Source organism: Esox lucius, chromosome 19, assembly GCF_011004845.1.
Source record: "Esox lucius isolate fEsoLuc1 chromosome 19, fEsoLuc1.pri, whole genome shotgun sequence".
NCBI lineage: Eukaryota > Metazoa > Chordata > Actinopteri > Esociformes > Esocidae > Esox > Esox lucius.
In genome coordinates, this window is record NC_047587.1 from 6285945 (window position 1) to 6299492 (window position 13548).

The following is a 13548-nucleotide window of genomic DNA, read 5'->3' on the forward strand; positions in this document are numbered from 1 at the left end:
AACAATGTAACGACATACAGAGTCTGTGGAACTGTAAGCGCACAACTTAGGTCTGCCATAATGGCGACATACAGCTCAAGAAGCTGACAAAGATACATTATTATCTACGCTGAGAATCCATATCTTTCATAAAGACACTCGTCTGAGAAAGCCAACGGGTTTTGTTGGTCTCTGAATATTCTTGCTTTTCTAAGAGACCCTCTCACCTTCCACTCACTGAGCTCCATGGGATCTTCTTAGAATGGTGACGCCATGTTCTATCGAGAATTGATTGGTCAGTAGGCGGTGCTTTTATACGTGCTGATCTGTTATCTCAAATATAACCTGCTCCGGATCAGGTTAGGTGTGCAGCATGAGTTGCCTTGGCGATGTAACCGGGTAACAAGTGACCCACCATCGTGACACTGACAACCCAGGGTTCAACCTGAAGTTGGCTCGCTAACCCCAAATCCTGCTTCATAGTACAGGCCTCAGATGTGTCATCCTTTGAATATCTTAACCCTGACCTGAACCTTGACCTTCAACATAAATTTAACCAAACTCTTAAATCTATGTATGCCTGTTCCTTGATGTACTGCTTTTTAAATGGAAAAATACATATTTAGGGCCGAATGTTGGCTGTTACTTCATGAAATTAATCTTAAGTGATGAAAAATCGTGTCCTCTGGGCTTTCCCCAGAAGGTTCTGGAACTACACAGGTTTCTCCTTTGAGGACAATGGCGCAACACATTTAGCAGTGGCACATTTGCTTTGTACACAAATGTTAAAACAGTAAACAAACGTAATGGACTATGCTGTAAATGCCACACACTGACACACACACACACATACACATACATTTCACCACAGACAGATACAAATCCCTCTGTGTCTAATGATTAGAATGTTTGCTTTGGTTCGTTTGTCCTTCCTCATTAATAAAAAAGGAGGTAATCATTCCCTCAGCCTTTGAACACTCCCATATACAATCAAAACAAAAAAACAAGTGATCCCAGACAAAAAAAGGGTCAGAATCTGTTTCGGAAAGACTGTGCGGCGAACACCTGTGCTGTGACTGTTGTTACAAATGTCATTGTATTTGTCACATGGTGTAGTCTAACAGTGAAATGTAATTGTATTTGTTTTATGATGTAGTCTAACAGTGCAATGTATTTGTCACATGGTGTAGTCAAACAGTGAAATGTATTTGTATTTGTCACATGGTGCAGTGCAATGCATACTTGCGGGCGCATTCCCATCAATGCACATAGAATATGTATATAAAACATCTAAATAAAATGCGTTATGGATTGAGTGATACAAGTAACAAGAACGAATGACGAGGAATACATACAAGACTAAATGAATACCAATAACCTGCCTATTGACAGGGAGTACCAATACACAGTCAAGGTGCAGAGGTTAGGGGTCATTTAGCTTCATATCAAGTAGCAGAAGATGAGCTACAGAGGCAGGAGCGTATGTGATGAGTGTGGTGTGTGTGTTGTAGTGTGGGTATGGCTGAGTGTGCACATGGGTTATGTCTTGTGTGTGTGCTTATTGTCAGTACTTAAGAGACCAAACAAATGTGAATAGCTGGGCAGCCATGTGATAATCATTTGGCTGTCTTGTTTAACAGCCGTACGGTGTTGAAAATACACAGGTCAAATAGATTGATGAGATAAATGATTGGGCTCAGTGTTCTCTGTACCCATCAGAAGGGTGCCTGCCATGAAAACTACACAGCTGGCCTCTGAGATCACCTTTTATTAATGTTACAATGCAAGCTCTCTAAACTGCAAATGTTTATGTAAATAACTTATAAATATTTGGTTCCCCTAGAAGTTTCATCAGTTTAACCGAACAATGTATTATATCACTTTTGCCAAAAAACGATAATGATAGACTAATGTTTTTCTTCATAGAATATTTTGGATTGTATTTCATTTAATTTTAAAAGCATTGGTGTCTTAATTTAATTTAGAGACAGCAGAGAGATGAAATACAGAATGCTTGCTAGCACCTTGGATGGGATAGCAAAACATTTAAACTTGTGAGATTTATTGCATTTGATTCCTTTCCTATTGAATCATCTGGCTAGAATGCACCTTGACACACATCTTCCAGTAAAACCCAGAGACAGTCAACTACTGGAATAAGAACAACCGGGTTCATATATTGAAGCACTTCCTATTACTCATTTCCTTGTTTTTCACTTTGGCCAGACATGACTCACTATATTTTTATTTTCAGATAGATAGCATTTGGGTATTATTTAACTGAGGCGTGACTTGGAAGAGCAGACCATGACCATTTCCTGTGTCATCTCAGTATCAGTATCTTGCTGGCTGGACACTGTAATGACAATTGGATCAAATACATTAATTTGGACCGAACCCAAGGGTTTTTGACCAGCTTTTCGTCTGCTTGCCATGCCAGCTTGAAGTATGGTGTTGTCTAACCAGTGGTTGTCTCACAGGAATTATAGAGGCTATATTTTCTGGCATCTGACAGCAGGGCAGGGGTTGTAAAAATCTTTTGGAAAGACAATATTTACCAAACTACCATGCCCCTTACTCATGAAATGATCTGCTGAGTAAACTTCAGTTGGAAGCTGTGGTGCCTACAATGCATTTCAAATGACTGTAAAATGCTTACTGTAAATGTTTTTCTTAATGTGTTTTTTTTCTTCCTTATATTTGGGGGCACTACAAGTTTTCTATTCTACATTTATTATTTGACTACTATTCCTTATTTCGCGTTTAATTTATTTCGGCATTCCATTTGAAATGGTTTGCTCTTTGCTAAATGACAGGTTACTGTTGAAAGTGTTGACTGTGGCAGATATCTGTGCTCCATCACCTCACACGTTTATGTGGTTTCATTGCCTCAGTGTCATAGTTCCCAAGGCAATGCATATGATGCTGTCGGCTGGGGCGTGTGTGGGTGAATAAGCAGCCTTCGTAAACCGCTTTCCTTGTGGGACCACTGGCGTATTCAGTCGCTTCTTTTGGGTAGGCTATCACATTTTGTCACATAACCCTGGTTCTCTGAAGGAACAGGGTGAGAAACAAGGGCTGCAATGCCGCTAAGGCACAAGAGGGGCCTTGAATTAAACAGGAATAAGAGGAAAATATTGGAAATATGTCAATATAAATCTCTTTGAGTCATTGTTGGACTGCGTGTCTAAGCCTGCAACTCTCTCAACCAGGGAGAACAGTGTCAGGCCATTGTGAGAGCTGCGTCAAATTTCTCCCTTTTCACCGACACCTTATGAACACATTTCAGTTGTGGGTTTGCAATCAAACTTTTTTCTGATATCAGTGCCAAGATAAGTAGATGGAAGCCTGTGGGCAGACCGTAATTGCATTTCCCACTTGCGCACCATTAATTTCTGTAAGTCCTCAGTTAGGATCAGGTTGACATCATTTAAAACATCCAACTGTGGAACTGACAGATTATTTTGTCAGAAAATCACAGAACAGTTTATTTTAGCCAACAGCATTGCCTACCTCCTGCTGCACAGGCACTCAATGAGCTCACTAATGCGCACAAACTGTCCAGTCTCTGTGACGTTGTCCGACAATCACATGAACATATAATTGCTCTTTGTGTTCTGCCACAATACAAGCTAATATATGATAAAAGTCATTTGAAAAGTTTTGACTGAGACCACAGATGGCACCCATGTGGGAACTGGAATTGCAGTAGAGTCCACAGGCAGTTATTTACATCTATGTCAGAAAATGTAGGATTGTGAACATGCATTGAACCCACTGCAATTAACAACAGGAAGTGTGTATGTCAATTGGTTGGGTGTTCCCAATTGTGTATTTTCTCAGTGACGGAACATTAGATTTCTAGTTACGTGCTCAGTGACGTAGCTCTCACGCTAGCTTGACACTGTTCTCCCTGAGTGAGAAGGTCGCAAGTTTAAACAGACAGTCCGACAATAACCCAAAGGGATTTCTGAACCTTGAAACATAATTAATGTTTGCCATCGTTCATCTTAACGTGGTTGAAGCCGAGCTGTGGTTTTATGACCTGGAAAACAGGGCCGGAGCCCTCATTAGCCTTCAAAGACGCGGATTGGAATAACTAGTTCAGGGTGTGTGCGTTGTGGGAATGCCGTAGGTGTCGTACCTCATTCCCTCCTTCAGGGAAACCAGGGTCCTATGCATGAACCAAAAATAACCCACAGCTTATGTGTTTTTGTTGCAGTCCCCTCTCTGGGAACCAAGGAACACTGCGGACATTGGATTTTGAAGTGCTCTGTTTCAGTGGCAAAGAGAGGAACATGCCTGCTCAGTCAGTCTGACAGTCATCTCCTGGCAGTACGCTGTGTTAGTCAGGCCGTGATGCCCCGTGGTGAGGCCAGAACATGGAAATGAAGATAAGTGAAATTAAGATAAGTCTATTGAGCATTTTATTCCCTCTCGTGTAATGTGAAGAACCCCTAAATGCTGAAAGTCAGGAGAAATTAGAATGCAACAGCCTAGACTGAGATTTGGAGGTTGGAATTTACCAAGAAAAGCATTTTTGGTCAGGTGTCTTAAATAATGCGGTTTGGGGGTTTTGCATGAAATACCTCTTTCCAGGCATGGACTATGTTTCATGTGTGGACATTAGACTTCAAACTCAATCCGGATTAGAGCCTCAAATAGAAATTCTAGCATTTAGCACTGAGCTAAGATTTTATATCTTATGCTTTATGTGATAAACAACTCAGTCAACTGTGAGACCGGAAATGTATGTCTGTATAGCAAGCATCCCCATCAGTCATTTACTAACTTCCCTCCTTTTCTGAGCTGTGCATCAGTCCAACCTGCCCGATGCACCAGCTCTCCTTGCTAATGGCATACTCAATAAGTATATTCCTTTCTAGAATTGCATTTGCCTGACACCTACCATCTCCTTAAGCCTAAACTGTTGGCCCAAAATGTGCAGCTCTAAAATAATAATTTCCCATGTATTTCCCAATTTTAGAGCTTGAAGTCATTTTGAATTTGGGCAGTGGTGGCTTCTGATTGGCTGTGCCGTGGGGCAGTGCCAAAAGGGTTATTATCAACAGACTGCCTTCTGTATTGCTCCCATCATGCCATGCCAAGTGTGTATGCTATTTTCTGTATCTTTCCCTCAAATCAAGACCTACACAACCAAGGGAGGGAAGATCCTAGCTCAAGAGCAAAAACCAGCAGACCCCTTCGTGGGTCTAGACTGATACCTTTGTTTCACACAATCAGTGATTGCTAAATACAGGTAAACATATAGCTAGTAATCTTTTTCAATGAAAACATTTCAAGATTCAGGTTTTAGTACTTACCCAGTTTTAATACTTACCCAGTTTCAGCGAGTAAAAATTTTAATCGTTCAGCTTTTTTCCCAAATTGGCCTGTGATGCCATGTAGATATTACTTTCAAATTTGAGAAAAGGTTACAATTTATAGTTAATAGACACTTACAGTCTACCTATAATCATTTTAAACTGGCAGAATGTGTGTATCTGAATAAAAATAGGCATTTTATGTAGAAAAGAACATCTTCATTGATGCTTTTTTCTCCCTGTCTGGTTTATTGCTTGGACATGTCCACTTTTTTTAAGGACTCTGAGGGAAACAGAAGATATTTACTGTATGTGTTCCTGGGCAGTTTAAGCAACAAATGCAGTATTTGTTGCATAAGCTGTTAAAAGGGTAAACATTTAGCACCTACCAGAGTTTCTCTCTCAATCCCATTTTAAACATAGACCAACAACATGGAGTCCCAACCCTTAGTTTGGGAAATTATTTTCTAGATACAGTAGCATGCTCCTATCAAAAAAAATATAACTTTTAACTGATCCAAACTTGGATGATTGTTCATACTGTTTATATATACTGCAAGATATAAGAAGAATATATAACTCTTTCTCTATCTCATAAATTAAGCTAAATATTCTAATAAAAGAAATGTTTGAAGTGGAAAAAACGACCTAACTCAAAATCTTGAAAATGTTGAACTGACAGTATTCCCTTTAATGCAAACCCACTGAGTGTATTAATGCACGTGTGTGTGTCTGTATGTGTGTGTCCATGATGGCTGATTTTATTATAATTGGATCAGCCTGTTGTTGCAGGATTTCTTCTTGCAGTGTATTCACAATTTAAATGTTGATTATTTTCGGGTAGTAGCAAACTGGGTCAAATAATATATAGCATGTATAAGATTCTACAATCGAAAACCGACATTGGATGGCAGTGATCTCAGACGGCACTGCATTAAAAATAGCCCTGATTCTGTAGTGGACTTCACTGCATGGGCTCAGGAACATTTACAAAAAACATTGCCTATGAACACAGTACGTCGCCTTATCCACAAATGCACGTGAAAACTCAACAATGCAAAGACGAAACCAGATATAAACCAGATCCAGAACTGCCGCTGCCTTCTCCGGGCCCAAGCTCATTTAAGATGGACTGAGGCAAAGAGAAAAACTGTCCTCAGGTCTGACAAATCCAAATGTGATTTTTTTTTTGGGAATCATGGACACCGCGTCGCGTAGGATTGCAGCTGCAATCCTATATCAAGCAAGAATGGGGAAACATTTCACTTTCAAAACTAGAGCAATTGGTCTCCTCAGTTCCCAAACGCTCACAGAGTTTGGTTAAAAGAAGAGGTGATGCAACACAGTGGTAAACATGCCCCTGTCCCAACCTTTTGGAAACATGTTGCTGGCATCAAATTCAAAATAGGCATTTCTCATTTCTAATATGTTGTCTTTGTAGTATTTTTCATTAAATGTAGGGATAAATGATTTGCACATTGTTGCATTCTGTTTTTATTTGCATTTTATGCCCTGTCCCAACTTTTTGGGTAACAGGGTGGTATCTGATAATGTTCTAGTCTGCCCTTTACAAGGGATTTCATCAATAGCAAGTGAGTCAGGAGACCGGCCTTAGCCCCAGAAGGAAATGTAATCATAACCAAAGTAATGACCTTGGAAATAGTCTTCATGCTTAAACTAGTGCTTCAAGGTCATTCTCAATTAGATTTTAATATCCGTGAAAACTATGACTACAAGCACTACAAGCACTACACTACAAGCACTACACTACAAGCACTACACTACAAGCACTACACTACAAGCACTACAAGCACAAAAAATACACATGACACTGAATTTTACTTTAATTCCCTTCCTCATCTGTCTCTTTTTGTCTCGCTCAGTCTTATTCTCCTCATCAACAACAATAGGCAGACCCAGGTGGATGAAAGGACGTGGCGCAATCTGGAACACATCAAACGACGATCCAAAAGGAGACGAGGAAAACACCACCCGCTTGAATAAATGAAGGAGCATCTGTCAAGCTTGAGATCTTGGACCGGTATATCAGAATAGACTGCTGACCTAGGATCAGTTTAGCTGTCTTAAATATTATAAATGCACAGTGTGGTACAATCCCAGATCCAAACTCCTATTTAAAGACGCTGTGTGAATACGGGCCATGGTGTGCATTGTGATGGGAGAGGGTGTAAGAAGTTGGAACCTCATGGAGCTTCTGGCACTACAACAGGATCATCTGTCGCCTTGGAGAGCCGAGGGAAGAAGATTGTGGGGTGATGACACCAGGATGTTGTGGAGACTTTATTATCTGTCATTTTTGTCTCTGGAGGTACTGTAGAGGAGAATTCTAAAATGTGTTGGCAAGTTTCATAATGGAAAAAGAGAGACCCTAGTGTCTTTGAAGTCTTCATTTTAAAACAAATGAAAAGTGAACTAAAGTATGAAAAAATTGAAAAAAATATGGAAAAATGTTAACAAACGTTAACAAATATTTAATGTCCTATAAATATTTAGTGTCCCATAACAATTTACATTTTGGAAACCTTTGTGTAAAAGATGTTTCCTTTGGCAGTTTTGCTTGTATAGAGACTGAGGGGCACAGTGTGAGATGAAATCATCTTGCATGACCTATGCTGATATATAAACCATAAAACAAACCAAATAATTCATATTTACAACAGCAGATATGCAAATTACATTATTTGAGTAATTTGAACAGCATCGAAATGAAATGTCATACAGTTGGATACATGCGGACATAATTGAATATTGTTTTAGACAATATTCTTGGACACATTCTCGTAAATTTAAAATAGAACTGTTCAGTCTGCTGGGGAAAATCCAGAACAGAAAAAACAAGGCATTTTTCTGTAATTGTCCTCAGTCAGTGCAGGATGAAGTTTGTGAATCTTAGTTGTGGCAACCGTGGCAAAGTCTTAGAAAGTCACGTTTCCACTGAAGTCTCTGGGTATTTTCTTCCATTTTTAATGTCACTAATTACAGTGATCATTTTGCTGTCTATGAAGAACAGATGGACAATGGGTTTGACAGTCAGGCTAAGTGAGGCGGGATTGCATGAGGGGACGTCTGTGCTGTCCCAAAATTCATTGATGGAGGTTTGTTGATTTCTGTTTGAAGCAGGAGGGGGAGGGTGTTTTCACCCACTGAATCTGGCCAGAGTACTATCTGTAGTGATGACAGACGGCCATTGAAGAGCCAGTGATCTCTCAGGAGCCAGATTGCCAAGTGCCTGGTTTGAACTGTAGCTACGATTAGAAAAATATTATATTATTTTCGCTGCTGTCCTCTAGTGGACATTTGGGGGTATAGTAGCATTCATGGACTAACAGTTAACTTGCAGTACTGGTGTTTTTGGACTGGCTTAAAATAAGGATTAAGTTGACATTACCTAACATTAGTTTGAGAACGTTGCCCTCTTCAGGCCTATTGCAATAGTACACTGAAGTTGATTCAGTAGGTATGTAATCTAGGCACCCAGAACCAGATGTTGTGTGTGCATTTTGGCCAGTTACTTAATGGTATCTCTCTCTCACGAGAGATTTCTTTTGAGGATGAGAAGGAGAGAGGCACATGCCTGCGAATCTGGCCACGTCACTGCACAACCAAGAAGTTCTATTAAGCACGAAGCACAATTGATGAATAAATCATCATGATTTAAGGGTTTGTTCTAGATGCGATAGTTATTACCACATGTTTCCCCTCTTCTGGTTCTGTTACATAACTTCAGAAGTTCTGTCAACATGTCCTGAAACATTTTCTTCAAATATTTTAGTTTTTCTGCAGATTACTTCTACAAAAGATAAGTTCCTCTCTTTTGATAAAATGGAAAATTCTCTTCACCAGGATAGAGGGTATGATTTTGTTCAGTTGCAGTGAATTGGATCCTGTGATTCAAAACAGTTGTTTGTGGATTGCAAACAGTAATTTGCCCTGGATTATGTGCTGCTAAATACAGATAATTTGGGCATTCTGTTTATGTGACTTTGCATCAACAGATGCTAGTCAGCCTGCAAAGTAAACCCTACTATGATAAAATAAATAATACTCAACTATATAAATGTAATTGAATGAAGAAAATATCTGTTCTTACTTAAGTTGTCTTAAAATGCATGAATTGGGGGGGTAGGCAATTAGATTCAGCCAAGGGACAATTTGTGTTAGAGTTGATGGTCAGAGTGACTAATGATAATTTTAATTTTAAGTTAGTGTTGTGTCAAAACCATTATGCCAAAAGGCTATCGTATCTTGGTCAGGTCACGAGGTGTCACAATACATTTTTTGTTGATTAAATGTTTTCCCGTTCCACTGTTCCAACCAGCCAAACAGTTCTCATTTATTTCACACCCAACAAAAAAGTACTGGTTTATATTGTTTCTTTTTGTAAACTATAAGATTCGGCTGACATTCTTCAGGCATTCAGAGGGTGAGAGAGGGTTGGGTTGGGTATGAAGAGGCTTGGCTTGAAGCTCTGGGCGTCATGAGGTTATTACAACACATCAAATATTGAAACAGAGAAATCTTGTTGTTTTTGAAAAAAAAAAAAAAACACTTTTGCATTTTATGGCCATTTTGAATTTGATGTCAGCAACACGTTTCAAAAAGGTTTGGACAGGGGCATCTTTACCACGGCATCTCCTCGTCATTTAACGACACTCTGTCAGCGTTTGGGAGGTGAGGAGACCAACTGCTGTAGTTTTGACAGCGAAATGTTTTCCCATTCTTGCTTGATACAGGTTAGCACCCAGACTCTTTGGCTACAGAGATGTGTTATTGCAATACGTGCAGAATGTGGTTTGGGACTGTCCTGCTGAAATAACCAAGGCCTTCCCTGGAAAAGACGTCATCAGGATGACAGCATATGTTGCTCCAAAACCTGTATAAATAGTTCATTATTTATGGTGCCTTCACAGAAACCCCTGCAGTGATTTCCACTACAGAATCGTGTCTGTTTTTAATGCAGCGGCCCAAAGATTATGGCCACCCAATATTGTTTTTTGACCTTGGCCCTTGCATGCAGAGATTTCTCTCTTTTCATGATATTATGTACTGTAGATGATGAGATCCCCAAAGTCTTTGCAATTTTATGTTGTGAAACATTATTCTTAAATTGTTGCACTGTTTAACTGTGCAGTTTTTCACAAAGTGGTAAACCCTTCCTGACTAAGACTCTGGGATGCTCTTTTTATACTCAATTATGTTACTGACCTGTTGCCAAGTTTTCCAGTCTCTTGATGCCCCTGTCCCAGCTTTTATGAAACATGTTGGTGGCCTTTAATTCTAATTGGGCATATACTTTTCAAGGGACAATCAAAATGTTCAGTTTCAAAATGTTATATGTTGTCTTTGTACTATTTTCTATTGAATATAGGGTTAAAATGATTTACACATCATTACATTCTGTTTTTATTTCCATTTTACACAGCATCCCTTTTTAGGAAACAGGGTTGTATTTAACGATGCAGTCAAGGTTGTTCGCAATTAACAACATTTTTTTTTAAACCTAACTGTAGTCTGGATGCAAAATATAATGTTTATGCATAAATGTATAACAGTGGTTCCCAACTAGGGGTACTAAGACCTCTGGGGGTAATTGGCCTCTCCACAGGTGGTACTTGAATATATACTCATGACACCATAGGCTTACTAGTTAAATTAACATGAGGGGGTACTTCAAGCAGACCCAAATTCTGTCGGTGGTACAGTAACTGAAAAAGGTTTGGAACAAATGGTCTATAATATAGAATTTGATTTTATATTCTTAATGGTTTTTATTATTTCTTATTTCTGTAACAGTACCTCTGTCAAATGGATATTTATGTAAAGCACTTTGAATGACCATTGTGTATGAAATGTGCTATATAAATAAAATTGCCTTGCCTTGCCTTGCCTATAAGACCAACCACCATCATATCTCAGTTCCCCATGAAATTCAAAGTTTGAAAGCCATTCATTTTGACGACATGGGTCAGAAATCACATATTCATGACATCAAACACAATTTATTTGATGTCTTTTTGGCTCAAAAGCCACACATTTACAAACAGTGGCCAAAAATCCACTGCAAATTCCACTGTGTCCATAATCTGTGTCTATTATCTATAGTAATGAATACTACTTCCATGACCTCTACGAATAATAATTATGATAAATATCAGAACATGTTATTTGTTGAGAAGTGATATGCTGGCTTGGATTTTTGGACTCCGCACACTGTGTGGTTGTTTCCTATGTGTTTCTGGCACAGACACGTCTGTCTGTTGTTCCGACCCTCCCAGAGATCCTGATGTTAGCGCAAAGCACAACTCATTTGGGCCATGAAGAAGCAGCATTCTGGACAACATTGTGGCTTGGATTCACCTTTACATGAATCACAGATTCAAGGCAGGAACCAGTGATGATTATGATAATAATTGGGGAGTTTATTTAAAATTGAGCTACTGTTCCTGGGGTCCATGACTTGTCCACGTTGATCGGGATGAGGCTCTGTGTCACACTGTTGTTGCCAAAACCCAGTGACTACACTGGATATTCAGAGATCCTACTCAGAAGATTCCCATAATTTGTCTATAGCTCTGATGAGCAGTGGGAGACAGACCAAGAGAGGCAGAAGGAGAGAGGAGGGCACTGTAGGGAACTTTCCACATAGGGGAGAGAAGAGTTGCATTGTTGGGGTGGTCGGAGGTTTCTCCATGGGGAGAGAAGAGTTGCATTGTTGGGGTGGTCAGAGGTTTCTCCATGGGGAGAGAAGAGTTGCATTGTTGGGGTGGTCGGAGGTTTCTCCATGGGGAGAGAAGAGTTGCATTGTTGGGGTGGTCGGAGGTTTCTCCATGGGGAGAGAAGAGTTGCATTGTTGGGGTGGTCGGAGGTTTCTCCATGGGGAGAGAAGAGTTTGGTGGTGGTTCCAGACTTGTGGCTCTCTGTGACTCCGCCCATCTGTGCCATTCAGCCATTGGCTGCGGATGTGGATGACTGGTCAACATGATGCCATAGGAGATTGTTGTGGCATCAACATTGTTACTGCAACATTGAAACGCCTTTTGCATTTAGTCCGAGAATTCCTGTACTCAGTTTGTTTTGTTAGTTGCGCATTGTTGATGGAGTATTGTTTTTGTGTGGCATTAAACATTCATTGAATCCTGCACCAGCCTCCAGAACCCCTCTATCATCCCCTGTACAGCCAGTCATCAGCGTAAACAAAGGTACATTGGTTTTTACTAGTATCAACCTGTTAAAATGTTTTTGAGATATACAGTAGGTAAACTAGATGTATTTTTTAACTGTGTAATTACATGTAATTGTAATCTGTGCACATGGCAATTGAAATTTGCAACTTTGAAAAAATATAATAGTCACAATGCTCCTCCTGTCCCCAATGGAAGACCGGCTTAATGTTGGAGACAGCGCATCCAATTCTCTTGTTCCGGACAAGCGGCAAATGCATGGTCATTCTGTTATGGTAGCAACAGTTCAGTAATAATCCTGGAATCGTGTCTCAAGCAAGTCAAGTCCTTTTACATATAGGTTTCCTCTTGGCCAAAGCAGGGACTGTTGCAACTACTATTAACCTTGTGTTATCCCCCCCAAATATAGGCTATCTCCATCCCCATCGTAGAAAAACTGCCATTAATAGTTAATTGGTTTCATTCTGCTTTCCTGCCCTTTTCCTTCCCTTCAGCTTTAACCTGTCCTTGAGCTCCATTAGAACTGACATGTGAGATGTTAGGGCAGCTATTTCTTTTCTGCCACTGTTGCATGGGTGTCGTGCTAAACACTGGGATAATGAGAGACGGTTTGAGCAGCAGTGTGAACACGCAGGCACTGTCTCTGTAAAGCAGTAAAGGGAGGAAAATCCATGATCTCCCAGAAGTCAGCCAACCATACGAGGACCAGACTAGCTGCACCGCGCTGTATCTGTTTAGATTAGGTTTAGAACTGACGATTCCCTCCCAACCAGCTGATCTGACATCCCCCAGTATGAGGGCGTAATTAGGGACAGTAAGATGTCAGACAGACACTTCAAGCGACATTAGGCCTCAGTGTGATCACAACGTGATTTATGAGCGCCCCTAGATCCAGTACTGTAGCAGCGTCTCCCCACCCCACTCTAAACCTGCTGCCATACACAGAGCAGAACAGGATGCAGGGAGATGCATACTGGGGATATTTTGGGAATATCTCAGATCTCAGACCCTCTGTGTTTTGCTTAAAGGAAGAGTGACAGTTA